We start from the raw sequence: 17960 nt of genomic DNA on the forward strand, positions 1-17960 counted from the left end.
TAGCCCACACCTTTAATCCCAGCACTCAGGAGGCAGAGGCAGGCAAATCTCAGTGAGTTCAAATCCAGTGTGGTCTACAGAGCTAGTTCCAGGACAATGTCCAAACCTACAAAGAGAAACCCTGTCTGAAAAAAAAAAAAAAAACAAAGACAGAGAGAGAGGGAGAGAGAGAGATTCTGTGAACACCTTTTTACTTCTCAGTAAACATAAAATAAAAAGAAATAGCTCCCTACTGAATACAACATGTAAGATTTATATCATATGTAAGTGTATATACAGGCAGACATATAATTAAGCAGGAAAGTAGCTATATCAATCTCACATACCACATGCATTGTATAAGGTTTTCAGTAATCACTAATCCCAAACCTCCACCTTCACTTCATATTTTTCATTTACTTTGAATGCTTATTGTTATTTTTATCATTTTCCTTCATCTTCTTCATTATAGTCTTTGTACTCTTTCTCTCTGTCTCTCTCTGTCTCTCTCTCTCTCTCTCTGTGTGTGTAATGATTTGCTGTTGTAATCTGAATCTATGATGCCATCCATGCTAATGAAGTGTAACTAAATTTTGACATAGTCTCTCATGAAGAGTTCTTGTCCCCTACATTGTACTGAGTCAGTAACAAAATCTACCTGCTTAATGACTGAGTCAAAATTCTGGGTGATTTTTCAGGTAATAGCTGCATCCTAAACTGCAATCACAGAGCATACATTTATAAAAAGAATTATTCCAGGGATACTGGCAAACACTTTGAATGCCAGCACTCGGGAGACAGAGGCAGGGAGATATCTTCCTTTGTAAGTCCCTAGAGGGTTTACAAAGCAAATTCCAGGTCAACCAGGGCTACACAGAGAAAAGAAACCCTGAGAAGAACAAGAACAATTAATTCCCCTCCTTACGTCCAAACCACATGCCACTGAAAATACAACACTGGAATTTAGACCATTTTATATAGTCATTGTATTGTTATTCTTCCAGAGATGCACTTGAAAAGGGACACGTGACCTGGTGGGTCAGGGAAATTATACCACAGTGAAGAAATGTATCTTCCTGGAGATTGCTCAGCCCCAAGAGCTGACCTAGATCTTATCTGTCCTGCTTCTGACATAAGTGACAACTATCACAAGAACCTCAGCACCATCTCCATCGCCATCACCATGAATCTCTCACATTCCCACCAGCTGCCTGCTCCACAGTCTGTGTGTGACATCTGTTTTCCTGCTTTCCTTCACCACACTTCCTGATCAGTGTGTCAGGGAAGAAGCATCGCCTGACATGGTTGTCACGCAGATGCTCTTCCCTTTCCTTCCAGCTTCCTCAAAAGAACCCTTAACTAGAGATGTGCTTTCCTGAACTGCTCTCCTAGCCCACCTCTAAAAAATTGCCCTTTTCTTTATTTACCTATATATTCTTTTTTTTAATTTTATTTAATTTTATATAACAGTCCAATTAAATGAAAACAAACATTTATACACAATATTTGGGAATTTGGGCGTCGTTCTTTCCAAACTACTCCCTGCTGGGAAGGGGCGCTGTCTTGGGGGATTCGAAGAAGATTCAGATATCTCTCCTGATACCAAAAGAGCTCATGAGTTCTAAAAGAAAATGTAATAAATTGCAGCAAAATATGAAAGAAATCTAGAAACAATTTAACTGGGATGATTTATGAAGGAGGTGAGAGAAGTGTTTAGTTCTTGGTCTCAGGAGACTAAATTGGACATGAGCAATCTATCAAGTGAGAGACACTGTCTCAAAAAGTAAAGTGGAGAACAATCGAGGGAAGATATCCAACTGCAACCTCTGGCCTCCACACCCATTAGCATGGACACATGCACTCACATACACATGCATATACACTAGAACACGCACATACCTCTCCCACACACACAGGAGAAATAGAAATAACAAATTAAACAAATAATAGTTAAGAACAAAGAAAAATGTGTTTTCTAGTCTCTATGGTAACTCTGACTATGTAAACTATCAACAAGAAAAAAAATAGATAGGATGAAACAGTCATATCAGGAATTGTGTTCATTTTTTATCTAAGTTCGTATCACACACACACAGACCTGTTGGCTCCCTCTGAGCCTTATAAGCAAAGACGCCGGGACTCTAGGTACCAAATCCATGAGGATGCATCCCCTCCCCTGCCTATGTCAGAAGATTCTCAAAGCCAAACTCTTTGTTTGCACTCATCTTCCAGTGTACTGCTTGTTAATAACTCCCAACAGAATTTTCTCCCCAAAGAAAAAGACTGGCCACTGAACTTCCATTGAGTTGGCCATTTGGTCACTTTCAAGGCTCATTTCTTTCTTTTTATTACTATTTTGTTTATTTTACATATCGATCCCAGTCCCCTCTCCCTCAAACCTATCCCATTCTTCTGCCCCACCCCAATCCACAGGGAGGGTGATGCCCTCCAGAAGGGATCAACAAAATCTGTTAAGTCATTTGGAGTAGGGACTAGGCCCTCCCTCCTGCCTCTAGGTTAAGGGAGTAACCCTCCATGAGGAATGTGCTCCCAAAGTCCTTTTCTGCACCAGGGATACATCCTGGTTCCACTGGCAGAGGTCCCTTAGACTGTCAAAGCTCATTTCTTTACTGAACCTCAGGCTGTTGGTCCTGTTACATTTTTTAAAACAGAAAGCATAGAAAGTACTTTTAATCCATCCCCTAGTTCTCTTTCATGTGCAGTTAATCAGCTACACACATCCCACCATTCAAGTCATATCTACTTCTCAATTCACTGATCTTCCACAGGCAGGGGCCCAAGGTACAACAAAGGCTTCTCATCTGCAGTTCTTCCTGCTTCATTCAATTCAACCACCTGAACTGCCCCAAACACCTAGCACAGAGGTTGCAGTGAGGGTTCCATTCTGAAGACTCCCCATTCAACACACAAGAATTCTGAATAATCCAAATCCACTGGATGGTTAACTTTGGGGAGTGGGGAGGGGGAACTAAAGGCTTCTCTTCTCCTCATCTAGATTTCCTCATCTGTAACACAGTATTCAGGCTTTGTCAATGCTCCATCTCTTGCCTTTGAGTGACGCTGGCTATCAATGGGAACTTACTAGTCCCTCAACCCTGTAAGATGATCTGGATATGAACTTGATGCTGGTCTCAGAGCTGCCCTTATATTTTTTTTTGTTCATATTATTTCTGTATTGATCTCTTCACAAACACCTTTATAATCCTGACCAACTGAAGAATAAGAGACATAATAGGAATCATAAAACAAGATGGTCTTAAGCATAACTCTATGGTAGTTTAGATGCTGCATAATAAATGCACATAGAGAGCTAGAGAGAGAGCTAGCTTAGCTCAGAGGTGGAGGGCTTGCCTAGCACGCTGAAGACCTGAGGCAAAAGGAGTGGCCCTCCCCAAAAGCCCCAAAGTTCCTGGTCCCCTTACTGATGGGCCTATTCCAAGGGTTTATTGAGACGGTTTTTTTTTCCCAACACATAGTTGGATTCAGAAGGGATGGGACTTATAAACAGGAACCTGAAGTAGGAACCAAGGGCACAAGGTAGAACCCTAATAAAGAGTGAAATATATGAGGCAAAAGGGTGGCGCTGGAGGAGACTCAGACTATGACAGTGATTACATGGGCGGGCACTATTAAAATCCCATTCATTTATACAAATGAACAGAGAGCTAAGTCCCAAGGCCCACTCTGCCCTCTCCATCTCAAAGAGGGCCCATGGCTGGGAGAGTCCCAGAAGAGTGGAGGCCCTCCCCGGGAAGGCCTGGCCCCTGAGGCTTGGTTAGTGTAAGAAAGCAGGAGGAAGGGACTGAGGTCCAAGAGGACAGACTGGAGCCCACAGAAGAGGGTTACTGGAGACCCCTCAGCCTTGAGAATTTTTATAAACAATTAACTCATCCTATAAATAAATCCTACTATATGTAATTTTATGCAACCTGTTTCTTTCACATAATGTGTCATAAACACATTCTTTCCCTCATATTTAAACAGCCTGTATGTTTTCTGTTTTGTTTGTTTGGGTTTTTGTTTTTGTTTTGTTTTGTTTTTGTTTTATATATATTTATTAAATTTTCCTAGTATACATATCGATCCTAGTTCCCATACCCTCCATCTCTCCCTCCATCCCATGCCCCTAATCACCCTCCCATACCACCCTCCCCCACTACACAAAGTTCTTTCGTGCACCAGGGATACATCCTGGTTTCACCGTCAGAAGTCCCTTAGACAGCCCAGGCCCTCTCAAAGAGACCCATGGTCAGGGGTCTGAGTCAGTCCAATGCTGGTTTCCCAACTATCAGTCTGGGGGGGGTCCCCTTTTTTCAGGTCAACTGATTCTGTGGGTTTCTGTAGCCTGGTCTTGGTAGAGATTCATACATGGTCCTTCACAGAAGGGGAAAGGAACAAGATCTCCTGAGCATATTGGGAGTGTGTTGGGGGGGGGCAGTGAGTGGAGAGGCAGTTAGGAGAAAGTAAAGGGGAGGAGTGGAGAACATGTAGGACCAGGGAGATTGAGATTGAGTCATGGAACAAATAGACAACAGCAAAAAAAAAAAAAAAAAAAAAAAAAAAAAAAAAACAACAAAAAAAAAAACAAAAAAAAAAAACAAAAACAAAAACAAAAAACAAAACAAACCATAATAGTAGGTTTGAAGGGAAAACTGACTCTACAGAGTTGTCCAGTGACCTTCGAGGATGACCCCAAGTAACAATCTGAGCAACACTTTGATAATGAGATTGATAACTAATTTATATGCCATCATAGAGCCCTCACCTAGTAGCTGATGGAAACAGAAGCAGACACCCACAGCTAAACACTCAACTGAACTCCTGGAATCCACTTACAGAGAGGGAGGCATGATAAGAAAATGGGGTAAGAGATTCATATAAAGTCCCTCACAGAACTGGGAAGGGACAAGTCCCCCAGAGCTCAGGTGAAGTGGGGGAGGACAGCTAATGGAGAGAGAAGTAGGAGAAAATGAGGGGGGAGGAGAGAAAGGCATGTGCGACCAGGAGGATTGAGCCTGGTTAGGAATGGAAGATAGGAAAGAGAGAGAGACAGAGACAGAGAGAGAGAGAGAACATAAAAGAGGGAGCCAATATTGGTTTGAAGATAAAGTTGAACACAAAGAAAGGTCGAGAGAACTACAAGACTGCTCCCAACTAACAATCTCAGCTTCCGTGGAAAGGCTATCATAAATGCCCTTCCCGGAGAGTGAGATCAACAACTAACTTCTCCATGGAGCCCTCAACTAATGCCTGTTGAAAATAGGAGCAAACACCCATACATAAACACTAAGTCGAACTAGAACCCAGAAGCAGATGGAGAGGACAAGACCATGCGGTAGAAGCACATAGAGACAGCTTACCTGAACAAGGAGGAGCTAAGGGCCACTAGACTGATAGCTGGGAAGCCAGCATGGGACTGACTCGGGCCCCCCTGAATATGGATCTCAGCCAGAAGGTCTGAGCAGTTTAAGAGACCTCAGACAGTGGAGCCAGGATGTATCCCTGGTGCACAAAAGGACTTGGCAAACATATCCCCCATGGAGGGATAACTGCCTTATTCTAGAGAGAAGCCCTAGTCCCTACTTCACAGGACCTGTCACATCTACATGACCCCAACTGGATGGCATTCCCCTACATATAGAATTGTGGTGGAGGGATGTGAGGGGAGGGTGTTTAGAGTGCATGTGAGAGGGCAGAGAGGGTAAAAGGGAGGGAAGGAGGGAGGGAGGGACGGAGGGAACTGGGATCGACATGTAAAATAATAAATTAAAAAAAAAAAAAATGCTTTGACTCCAAAATTTAGCTTGAAGAACAAGTTACTGGGGAAAAGGATTTCTACTTTTGTTTCCACAGAAAATGAAAAGATGTGGATTCCTTCCAGACTAATGTGGTTTGATCACGCCAGACCGCCTGAGACAGAGTACAAGCTGATCCTACATTCGAAACAGCTGGACAAAACAGCCCTACAGACTACAGCTAGGATATCTGAATCTTCTTCGAATCCCCCAAGACAGCGCCCCTTACCAGCAGGAAGTAGTTTGGAAAGAACGACGCCCAAATTCCCAAATATTGTGTATAAATGTTTGTTTTCATTTAATTGGACTTTGTTATATAACATTAAATAAAAAAATTATAAATAAAAAAAAGAAAAGAAAATGGGGTCAAGACCAGGCTACAGAAACCCACAGAATCAGTTGACCTGAAAAAGGGGACCCCCCAGACTGATAGTTGGGAAACCAGCATTGGACTGACTCAGACCCCTGACCATGGGTCTCTTTGAGAGGGCCTGGGCTGTCTAAGGGACTTCTGACGGTGAAACCAGGATGTATCCCTGGTGCACGAAAGAACTTTGTGTAGTGGGGGAGGGTGGTATGGGAGGGTGATTAGGGGCATGGGATGGAGGGAGAGATGGAGGGTATGGGAACTAGGATCGATATGTATACTAGGAAAATTTAATAAATATATATAAAACAAAAACAAAACAAAACAAAAACAAAAACCCAAACAAACAAAACAGAAAACATACAGGCTGTTTAAATATGAGGGAAAGAATGTGTTTATGACACATTATGTGAAAGAAACAGGTTGCATAAAATTACATATAGTAGGATTTATTTATAGGATGAGTTAATTGTTTATAAAAATTCTCAAGGCTGAGGGGTCTCCAGTAACCCTCTTCTGTGGGCTCCAGTCTGTCCTCTTGGACCTCAGTCCCTTCCTCCTGCTTTCTTACACTAACCAAGCCTCAGGGGCCAGGCCTTCCCGGGGAGGGCCTCCACTCCTCTGGGGCTCTCACAGCCATAGGCCCTCTTTGAGATGGAGAGGGCAGAGTGGGCCTTGGGACTTAGCTCTCTGTTCATTTGTATAAGTGAATGGGATTTTAATAGTGCCCGCCCATGTAATCACTGTCATAGTCTGAGTCTCCTCCAGCACCACACTTTTGCCTCATTTATTTCACTCTTTATTAGGGTTCTACCTTGTGCCCTTGGTTCCTACTTCAGGTTCCTGTTTATAAGTCCCATCCCTTCTGAATCCAACTATGTGTTGGGAAAAAAACCATCTCAATAAACCTTTGGAATAGGATAGGCTCCCCAGGCCATCAGTAAGGGGACCAGGAACTTTGGGGCTTTTGGGGAGGGCCACTCCTTTTGCCTCAGGTCTTCAGCGTGCTAGGCAAGCCCTCCACCTCTGAGCTAAGCTAGCTCTCTCTCTAGCTCTCTATGTGCATTTATTATGCAGCATCTAAACTACCATAGACTTATGCTTAAGACCATCTTGTTTTATGATTCCTATTATGTCTCTTATTCTTCAGTTGGTCAGGATTATAAAGGTGTTTGTGAAGAGATCAATACAGAAATAATATGAACAAAAAAAAATATAAGGGCAGCTCTGAGACCAGCATCAAGTTCATATCCAGATCATCTTACAGGGTTGAGGGACTAGTAAGTTCCCATTGATAGCCAGCGTCACTCAAAGGCAAGAGATGGAGCATTGACAAAGCCTGAATACTGTGTTACAGATGAGGAAATCTAGATGAGGAGAAGAGAAGCCTTTAGTTCCCCCTCCCCACTCCCCCAAAGTTAACCATCCAGTGGATTTGGATTATTCAGAATTCTTGTGTGTTGAATGGGGAGTCTTCAGAATGGAACCCTCACTGCAACCTCTGTGCTAGGTGTTTGGGGCAGTTCAGGTGGTTGAATTGAATGAAGCAGGAAGAACTGCAGATGAGAAGCCTTTGTTGTACCTTGGGCCCCTGCCTGTGGAAGATCAGTGAATTGAGAAGTAGATATGACTTGAATGGTGGGATGTGTGTAGCTGATTAACTGCACATGAAAGAGAACTAGGGGATGGATTAAAAGTACTTTCTATGCTTTCTGTTTTAAAAAATGTAACAGGACCAACAGCCTGAGGTTCAGTAAAGAAATGAGCTTTGACAGTCTAAGGGACCTCTGCCAGTGGAACCAGGATGTATCCCTGGTGCAGAAAAGGACTTTGGGAGCACATTCCTCATGGAGGGTTACTCCCTTAACCTAGAGGCAGGAGGGAGGGCCTAGTCCCTACTCCAAATGACTTAACAGATTTTGTTGATCCCTTCTGGAGGGCATCACCCTCCCTGTGGATTGGGGTGGGGCAGAAGAATGGGATAGGTTTGAGGGAGAGGGGACTGGGATCGATATGTAAAATAAACAAAATAGTAATAAAAAGAAAGAAATGAGCCTTGAAAGTGACCAAATGGCCAACTCAATGGAAGTTCAGTGGCCAGTCTTTTTCTTTGGGAGAAAATTCTGTTGGGAGTTATTAACAAGCAGTACACTGGAAGATGAGTGCAAACAAAGAGTTTGGCTTTGAGAATCTTCTGACATAGGCAGGGGAGGGGATGCATCCTCATGGATTTGGTACCTAGAGTCCCGGCGTCTTTGCTTATAAGGCTCAGAGGGAGCCAACAGGTCTGTGTGTGTGTGATACGAACTTAGATAAAAAATGAACACAATTCCTGATATGACTGTTTCATCCTATCTATTTTTTTCTTGTTGATAGTTTACATAGTCAGAGTTACCATAGAGACTAGAAAACACATTTTTCTTTGTTCTTAACTATTATTTGTTTAATTTGTTATTTCTATTTCTCCTGTGTGTGTGGGAGAGGTATGTGCGTGTTCTAGTGTATATGCATGTGTATGTGAGTGCATGTGTCCATGCTAATGGGTGTGGAGGCCAGAGGTTGCAGTTGGATATCTTCCCTCGATTGTTCTCCACTTTACTTTTTGAGACAGTGTCTCTCACTTGATAGATTGCTCATGTCCAATTTAGTCTCCTGAGACCAAGAACTAAACACTTCTCTCACCTCCTTCATAAATCATCCCAGTTAAATTGTTTCTAGATTTCTTTCATATTTTGCTGCAATTTATTACATTTTCTTTTAGAACTCGTGAGCTCTTTTGGTATCAGGAGAGATGATCAAAGAATATATAGGTAAATAAAGAAAAGGGCAATTTGATAGAGGTGGGCTAGGAGAGCAGTTCAGGAAAGCACATCTCTAGTTAAGGGTTCTTTTGAGGAAGCTGGAAGGAAAGGGGAGAGCATCTGCGTGACAACCATGTCAGGAGATGCTTCTTCCCTGACACACTGATCAGGAAGTGTGGTGAAAGAAAGCAGGAAAACAGATGTCACATACAGACTGTGGAGCAGGAAGTTGATGGAATGTGAGAGATTCATGGTGATGGTGATGGAGATGGTGCTGAGGTTCCTGTGATCGTTGTCACTTATGTCAGAAGCAGGACAGATAAGATCTAGGTCAGCTCTTGGGGCTGAGCAATCTCCAGGAAGATACATTTCTTCACTGTGGTATAATTTCCCTGACCCACCAGGTCACGTGTCCCTTTTCAAGTGCATCTCTGGAAGAATAACAATACAATGTCTGTATAAGATGGTGTAAATTCCAGTGTTGTCCTTGCAGTAGTATTCTGGTCTGTATTTCAGGAGGGGAAATTCTTCTTCTTCTCAGGGTTTCTTTTCTCTGTGTAGCCCTGGTTGACCTGGAATTTGCTTTGTAGTCCTAGCAGTCTGTCCTTGAACTTACAAATGTAGTTATCTCTGTGCTTGTCTCCTGCGTGCTGGCATTCAAGGTGTTTACCAGTACCCCTGCCAACATTATTTTTTAAATGTATGCTCTGTGATTGCAGTTTAGGATGCAGCTATTACCTGAAAAATCACCCAGAATTTTGACTCAGTCATTAAGCAGGTAGATTTTGTTACTGACTCAGTACAATGTAGGGGACAAGAACTCTTCATGAGAGACTATGTCAAAATTTAGTTGTACTTCATTAACGTGGCATCATAGATTCCAACAGCAAATCATTACACACACACACACACACACACACACACACACACACACACACACACACTCACACACACTCAGGGAAGAGAACACACACCAGAAAGACTAGAATGAAGAAGATGAAGGAAAATGATAAAAATTACAATAAGCATTCAAAGTAAATGAAAAATATGAAGTGAAGGTGGATGTTTGGGATTAGTGATTACTGAAAACTTTATACAATGCATGTGGTATGTGAGATTGATATAGCCACTTTCCTGCTTAATTATATGTCTGCCTGTATATACACATACATATGATATAAATCTTTACATGTTGTATTCAGTAGGGAGCTATTTCTTTTTATTTTATGTTTACCAAGAGATATCTGCAGAAATGTTCACCGTAGCTCTCTTTACAACTTCCTCAGACCAGGGAAGAACATATAACTCCTCCACTGATAGTGTTAAACTTATACAGGACCTTACAGTAAGAATAGTGACTCCCATTATTTGTAACAGTCTAAGAGAATTTCTCAGACACTGTTTTTCTAAACAGCCTATGTGCCAAAGAATGATCATTCTATTAATAAACATTTTTATTAATGTAGACCCAATTATAAAGAGCCTGAAGGAGGATCCCTAAGGTGTTGATAAAGTTGCATCTTAGTTACCTAAGTTGCATGCTTGTTACAATGGTATTGTCAATTTGTGTAAAAACTTATTGAACTGTGCATTTAAGTGTATTTTTGTCTATGTAAGTGAATTCTCTTTAGGACAAAGTTAAAGTTAGTGAACATGCAACACTTGGGAGCCGGAGTTAGGGGGATCTCTGTGAGTTCCAGACCAGCCCTCAAAGATGCAACTATTTCCTCTGTAATGTATTTCTTTAGCTCTGGCTGTCCTGGAACTTAGGAAGCACCTGTCTCTGCTTCCCAGTGTTGGGATTAATGGTCTGCACTGCTACCTGCCAGCCCTCTGTCTGTATCATTTTTTTTCCCCCTTGAGCTCAGGGTTTTGTTGACCAGGCTTGTCTTGGACTTTAAAGGCTGTGTCATCCTGACCATCCTTCACCCTCCCCTTTTTGTGCTCAGAGATCAAGCTAAGGTAAATACTACAAAATATCAGAGTACACACCCACTGGAAAAATTCTGCTTTGTTATTTTTTTTTTTGCTTTCTTTTAGTGAACATTTATGATATAAAAATTTTACTTAGAATTATTATTTGTATATGAGTGTTTTGATTGTATGTATGTATGGGCACCCCACAAGTGCCTTCTCCAGGGTCTCCAAGATCTTCTGAAACTATTGCTATGGATTGTTGTGAGCCACCATGTGGGTGTTGGAATCAAACTTGTGTTCTCAGCAAAAGCAACAAGTGCTCTCTACTGCTTATCCATTTCTCTAGCCGCTGGAGAGATGCTTATGTGTCATGCCACTTTATCTCTCCCTAGTCCTGCACCATTCCTACCTTGATATTTTCTTTTTTTTATTTATTTTACATGTCGATCCCAGTTCCCTCTCCCTCCCTCTTTCCCTTCCTCCCTCCCTCACCTTTACCCTCTCTGCCCTCTCACATGCACCCTGACCACCCTCCCCTCCCATCCCCCACCCCAATTCCATATGTAAGCGAATGCCATCCAGTTGGGGTCATGTAGGTCTGACAGGTCATGTGAAGTAGGGACTAGGGCTTCTCTCCTGTCTCTAGGTTAAAGCAGTTATCCCTCCATGGGAGATGTGTTTGCAAGGTCCTTTTGTGCACCAGGGATATATCCTGGCTCCACTCATACCTTGATATTTTCATACAGGTTTTATAGTTCAGAAAGCAGGCAGGAGAAAATTAACTAGTTGACCAATGTCTCAAAGCCTGCAAGAGCTTATCTCTAGTCAGGATCTGTCTTATTTCAAAGCCAAATGCTCTCAATCATAACTGGACTCTTCTGAGTGTTAACTGTTCCTCACCCCCCCGAAACTGCTTTAAAAGAAAGGTTCAGGAAGATTATTTGCACATAAAATCAAAGTAGTATGCTGTGTGGGACTGTGGTGCTGGAAGCCCGCACATGGTGAGATGGAAGGCAGGCAGTGACTTAGCAGGAGAGGATGTTAGAGGTTACAGCGGGGTAGGGGGGGTGTAGGGACAACAGTGTCGAAAATTCAGAATCTGTAGTCTGTACAAAGAACCAGTAGCAGCTGTATGCCATTCCAATGGCAAAGCACAGAAAATGGTTCTGAGCGACTTTGCTTTAGTCATGAGCTCTTTTTTTGCAAACGATTACTCTAGTAAGGGATGGTAAAAAATGGCTTTTAACAGGCTAGGAAAGATATCTTCAAAGTATAGGATTTTGCACATTGCATTTAAAGACAGGCAAAATGGGAAGCGGGCAAGGAGACTGGACTGGCTAGTCCTACGTCAACTTGACACAAGCTAGACTTATCAGAGAGAAGGGAGCCTCAACTGAGAAAGGGCCTCCATAGGATGGGCAAGTCTAGAGGGTATATTTAAAGTTGGTGATTGCTGAGGGAGGGCCCAGACAATTAAGGTGGTCCTGGGTTCTATAAGAAAGCAGGCTGAAGAAGACATGTGGAGCAAACCAGCCATCAAGACCCTCCATGGTCTTTGCATCAGCTCCTGCCCTGTTTTTGAATTCCTGTCCTGACTTCCTTCAGTGATAAATGTGATGTGGAAGCATAAGTTGCTTTTGGTACTGGTGTTTCATCAATAACTCTAACTTAGACCTATAGTATCCTGATTTTTCCAAAACTGGGGTCTTGAAACTATATTAAAACCACCCCGTAGCTCACAGCAGAGCATGCATTGGAAAAATCCCAGCAAACATCATGGACATGAACCTGCAAATTAAGAGCTCCCCTCTGCTCCAGGATCCCACTGAGCAAAGTGTGTCTGTCTACTGTGAATTTATGCTCTAAAATGTCCTTTATGTTGAGGTTTTTCTCTTGTATTTTACTTTTAAAAATTTACATTTATATATTTATTTGTTTGTTTATACATGGCTCAGTGGTTAAAGTTCTTGCCTAGCATGTGCAAAGGCTTGAATTTAATCCCCAGTCCAATAAAAATGTCTTGCTCAAGGCTTCTAAACTCCATTCCTGACTAAGAATCTATTGGACTCCACATACAAAGTTCAGAAGCCACTGTCTAAAGTCCTACACAAAGAGATGAGTGACAGCTCTCCTGTCCCAGCTATCTCTATTCTGTGCTGTATGAGTTACACTTTTCGTCTTCCCTAAGTGAGAAACTACTACTTCTCTTTGCTTCTTTAAGGTCTTGCTTTGTTTGTATCATGCTACATACTTGTAACAGCTTTGAAGTTAACATAAATAGATAGTTGTTTTGGAAATTCATTGTTGATTTAACTACCTAGTGGGAAATTGACTTACAATATCTTACAATGTCCCCCAATTGAATCTCAGAAGTATGGTTACTGGAAATACTACATATAATTCGAAGCTTGCCTGTCTCAAGCCTACTGATCTTATCTTATTTTAGATTGGGGGATGTGGGTGTGGGGGGTGGGGAAGGGGCAAGATGGATGTGGAGTGTAAGGGGTATGTGAGGGGGTTGTGGGGAATAGGATGGTTAGTGAGCAACTTCAGGGAATCACAGGGTTCTCACTCTTCTGCTTTGCAGTGTCTGGGTCACCTGTTCTAGTACCTAAACCACAAATTCATTATAGGAAACGGCAAATTACTGGGGATCAATGTGTGTGCAGTGTGACCAGTACAACGGAGCTGCCATGGGAATCACTGAAATGTCAGCAGCTCCTCTCTTCCTCCTGTCACTTTGTACTTACACACACACACACTCACATACACACATTCACACACACTCTCACACATACACTCACACACACACACTCACTCACATACACACACTCTCTCTTACACACACACACACTCACAATACTCTCTCACATATACACTCAAACACACACTCACTCACAGACACACACACTCACACACACTCACATGCACACACTCTCTCTCACACATACACTCACACAACTCTCTCACACATACACTCACACACACTCACAGACACACACACTCATACACACACTCACACACTCACACATACACTCACTCGCATACACACACTCTCTCTTAAACACACACACACTCTCACACATACACTCACACACACATTCTCTCTCTCTCTCTCACACACTCTCTCTCTCACACACACATTCTCTCTCACACACACACTCTTTCTCACACATACACTCTCACACACACACTCACACACAGAGACACACACACTCACATACTCTCTCACACACAAACACACACATTCTCACACACAAACACAACACTCTCACACACACACACAGACCCACACTCTCTCTCTCTCTCACACACACACACAGACACACACTCATGGCATGTCAGTGCTCCTTTGGGACATGACCTTTCCTCCAGAGGAAGCACAAGAGACAGCTTTCATTGCATTCAGAAGAAAAGGTTGGATTAAGCCCAGCAAGGACCGAGGTCTCCCACTTGTTTAAAAGTTACTTTGCCTGAAATCAGCTGGGAAACAGAACTAAACAGGAAGTGTTAGAGGTGGGAAAAAACCAGGAGCTCTGTGGCTGGGGTTCTCTGAGCTGGATTATGGAGATTATCTGCTCAGTTTCTTTTTTAAAGCAGTATGAGCATGATCCTTGTGCAGCAGCTGTTTTAATTGACATCGCTGAGATTCACAAGTCACTCAGAATCTAGGGAGGCAGCAGGTGACAGATTTTGATATTCAACTTACTTACTTTGTAAATAAATACATGTTTCATCTTTATGGGCACTCAGAGGTGTTGATTATTACAACATTTGAATGAATGAGCATAGAGACCAAATTCTCTGTAAATCACTGCAATATATTCACATTGTACACTGAGAATATGAATACTTTTATTTGATGAATATATTTCAATGGAAGAGGTAAACACACCTCTAGTTTAAATGAAAAAAATGCAGTTCAACTCGATATTTATATTATCCCAATAAATGTTTGCACTATCAGATGAAATGACTATTTCCCAGGGTCCTAACTCAGTCATGTTGTGTGCTTAGACATGGCTCATTGATGTCACCAGATATAAACGTAGGGCAAGGTTTTGGGATTTTTGACTTTGGAGCTATAGTCTGAGATATAAGGACTCAGATGTTTAGATTTTTGTGCTGTCAGATTCTAACATAGAAATAAAGACATGATTTGAATGAACTGCAAGAGATTGTGGAATAAAGGACATATTGATGTGAAATGGGCAGTCAGAGTTACATGGTGTGTACTTTTCTTAGGCAATTTCATAAGAAAAAGCCCAGGGGCCAGATGTGGGGGTACACATGTTTAATACTAGCACTTGGGAGATGGAGGCAGATGGCACTCTATGAGTTCAAAACCAGCTTGGTCTATGAGTTCTAGTCCATCCAGGGTTAGAGACCAAAGGTACTAGGCTAAGGGAACAGGACCCAAAGATCAGTGATTTGGCAAGTGTGAATTGTTCCTAGAATTTCCATGCTTAAGGGTGTTAATAGTGTAAAAATTTAGATGGAGTCTACCAGGCGATGAGGACCAGCAGATATCTGAGACTCATTCCCAAGCATCTCAAACATTTATGGGTCCAAGAGAAATCCAGCTTGGAGACATATCAAGTTTGTCTTCCACATTCTCCATGCTTTGGAGGACTTTTCTGGGGTTTGGTTCTTTTTTATGTGCTCTCAGGTGTCATCTGCAGGAACTCCATCACCTCCTTTAAGGCATGTTTCTTATTGGTCTGGAGATCACCAATTAGGCCAGACTGGCTGGTTAGTGATCCCCAGAGACCTTCCTCTCTCTGTCTCCCCAGATCTGCTGTGACAAATCCCCTCATTTTCAAGGTAAGTGGTTTACTTATTGAGCCTCCCCCAGTCCTGAGGGTTTATCTATATTCATAACTTTTAAAAGATATAGCATTTTCCTGTGATGTGTCAGCCATCAGCTTTAGGGTATCTCTTTTTAAAGGTATATTTATTTTACTTTTCATGCATACATAAAAATATAAATATATATTTAATTAATTTTTCATTTGCCCACATATATGCATATGTACAATATGCATGTTTGGTGCCCATGGATGTTAGAAGAAGGCATCAGATCCCTTGGTGCAAATGGCTGTGAGCCACCATGTGGATGCTGGGATCTGAATTTGGGTCTTTTGCAAGAGCAACAAAGGCTCTTAATCACTGAACCATCTCTACAACACCATTAGGGTGTCTCTTTGGGATTCATAAATGACAAGTAGTCCTATTGTTATGTTTTAAAGATAGAGAGCTGGGAATTTAAAGATGATATAGATTTTTTTTTTTTGAGACATGGTTTCTCTGTATTGCTTTGGAGCCTGTCTTAGAACTTGGTTTGTAGACTAGGATGTCCATGAACTCACAGAGATCCACCTGCCTCTGCTTCCCAAGTGCTGGGATTAAAGGCGTGAGCCACCAATGCCCTGCAATGATATAGATTTTAGAATTCAGTATATTTTCTAATTCTTTCTATTCTGTTTTGTCAGTAAGGTTAAAGAACATGGGAGAGTGACAGGTCAGTGTGTGTGTGTGTGTGTGTGTGTGTGTGTGTGTGTGTGGTGTCTACATGCAGAAAGCTTGTTAGGTAGATAAGTAGGCATTTGCCTATTACTAAGGATTAACTATGTGGCAGCCTTTATATTTCATGAATATAATCTTATTTGGACCTTAAGACTCTATGAGATGGTTATTATAATTCCTTTCATGTAAATTAGCAATGAATGACCTTTGGAGAGAAGACATAACTTGATCAAGATCTCAGAACAGGCAGGTGACAGATAAATGACCAGTGTCTATGTCTGTGTAACTTTGAAGGTAGTACTTCCAGCTGTCTGGCTTCACTGTTCCCAGACAGTAACACCAGTCTATATGGCCTTTCCATGGATGCTAACAGATTAAAAAACAGACAGGTATGAGTTTTATCTTTTCTTTATCTCTCCTTCCTGACCTCCTGATTTCTCCTATTCCCATTCCTTTCCATCCCACAAGTAGCAAGAAATGTGAAGAGTGCAATAAACCTGAGATTGACCTAGTAAGTCCACAACTGAAAAGTCACTTGGATGTTGGGAATGGACTGGTCCCTGTATGGTCCTCAATGGTCTGCTCCTTTTTAAACTTATTACAAGAATGTCAAACTGGCAAATCTTATTCTGTATTATCATGAACAACTTTAGGTCATGATGAGAACTCTTGTCAAGCTTCATTCATGACATGAATCTAAAAGGGTAATAATTATGATCTGGGAACATTCTCACAAGCCCAAGTCCACTACGAGTTTAACTAAGCAGAAACAATTACTAACCTTGATAAGCCAACCACACTGATGAACGTGGACCTCAGGCCCTAAGCATGATAGCCTTTAGAACAGGAATATAATTTTGCTTAGCAGACTCTACAATGTAAAACTTATAATCATGAGAGAGAAAAGCAATGGGTTAGCTATTAAAAGGTGTTTCTGTGCCTAACTTGACCAAAGACTTTGAAAAAATAGCTTTTCATTTCTGGATTGTCTTCTCCTCCTTCTTTTTATTGCTTAGTGTTTTGAGATAGGTTCTCATAGCCCAGGCTGGCTTCAAACTGGCCTTGAGTTCCTTATCCTCTGCCTCCACCTTTCAAGCACCGGGGTTATAGGCAAAGCCAATAGTACTAATTTTTTGCCTTTTGTAAAAGGAGTTGAGCTTAATGACATAGTTGTTTTGGTTGACATATTGTAACTTTTTTTGACATATTGTAACTTTGATTGAAAACATATTAACTAGGGGCTGGAGAGATGGCCCAGTACTTAAGAGCACTTGCTTGCTCTTGGAGGGAACCCTGGTTTAGTTTCTTTTACTCACATAGCAGCTCAAAAACATCTGTAACTCTACTTCTAGGGGATCCAGTGCCTTCTTCTCACCTCTGTAGGCACCTTGCATATACATGGTCCACACATTTACATCTTGACAACCATAACAATACATAATAACAATAACACATAATAATAAAACAAGTAATTATTTACAAAAAAGAAAAAGAAAATAGGTCCAAGCCTGGTATTTCATGCTTTTAATCACAGCACTTGGGAGGCAGAAACAT

Source organism: Phodopus roborovskii, unplaced genomic scaffold (genome assembly GCF_943737965.1).
Source record: "Phodopus roborovskii unplaced genomic scaffold, PHOROB, whole genome shotgun sequence".
Classification (NCBI taxonomy): domain Eukaryota; kingdom Metazoa; phylum Chordata; class Mammalia; order Rodentia; family Cricetidae; genus Phodopus; species Phodopus roborovskii.